Genomic DNA, 1,102 nt, shown 5'->3' on the forward strand with positions numbered 1-1,102 from the left:
ACGCACTACCCTCTGTAGCGCTTTGGGTCAGATGCCAAGCAGTTGCTGTCACTCCCTGACCTTAGTTATCTTTGTTTTCTTTATTATTTTAGTTAGGTCAGGTGTGACATGGGGATGTTGTGTTTAGTCTTGTCTAGGGTTTTGTATGTTTATGGGCAGTGTTCAGTCTAGTGTTTGTATGTCTATGCTTGCCTAGATTGGTTCTCAATTAGAGCAGCTGTTTATCGTTGTCTCTGATTGGGAACCATATTTAGGCAGCCATATTCCGTTGGGTATTTCGTGGTTATTGTCTATGTGTAAGTTGCCTGTGTCTGAACTTTCGTATATAGCTTCAGTTCGTTTTGTTGTTTGTTGTATAGTTTGTCAAGTGTTCTTCGTTTCGGTAAATAAATAGAAGAATGTATTACTATCACGCTGCGTCCTTGGTCCTCCTCTCTTCCTCCATACGACGAACGTGACAGTTGCCATACCAAGCGGTGATGAGTCAGGAAGATGCTCTCGATGGTGTCGCTGTAGAACTTGTTGAGAACCTGAGGGCCATGCCAAATCTGTTCAGCCTCCTGAGGGGGAAGATGCGTTGTCGTGCCCTCTTTCAAATCAAATCAAACCAACGTTTATCTGTCACGTGCGCCGAATACAACAGGTGTAGTCCTTACAGTGAAATGGTTACTTACAGGCTCTAACCAACAGTGCAAAAAAGGTATTAGGTGAACAATAGGTAAGTAAAGAAATAACAACAGTAAAAACAACTGTGAAAAACAACAGTAGAGAGGTTACAATGACTGGAAATACAATGAGTCAATGTTTCTCAGGTTGCCGGTGTATACTGTATGTTGTGGAGGAAGTAAATGTCATTAGGCTGGTTGAACTTTGTAGTTCTACTGTATTCAAATGGATTTGATCAGTAGTGTATTTTGCTGAGGACGGACGCATTCCAATGGTCGTGAATCCCATTTGGTTTACTGTATTTGAACTCTGCACTCTGACACACACACACACACACACACACACACACACACACACACACACACACACACACACACACACACACACACACACACACACACACACACACACACACACACACACACACACACACACA

Source organism: Salvelinus sp. IW2-2015, unplaced genomic scaffold (genome assembly GCF_002910315.2).
Source record: "Salvelinus sp. IW2-2015 unplaced genomic scaffold, ASM291031v2 Un_scaffold2351, whole genome shotgun sequence".
In the NCBI taxonomy this organism is placed as follows: domain Eukaryota; kingdom Metazoa; phylum Chordata; class Actinopteri; order Salmoniformes; family Salmonidae; genus Salvelinus; species Salvelinus sp. IW2-2015.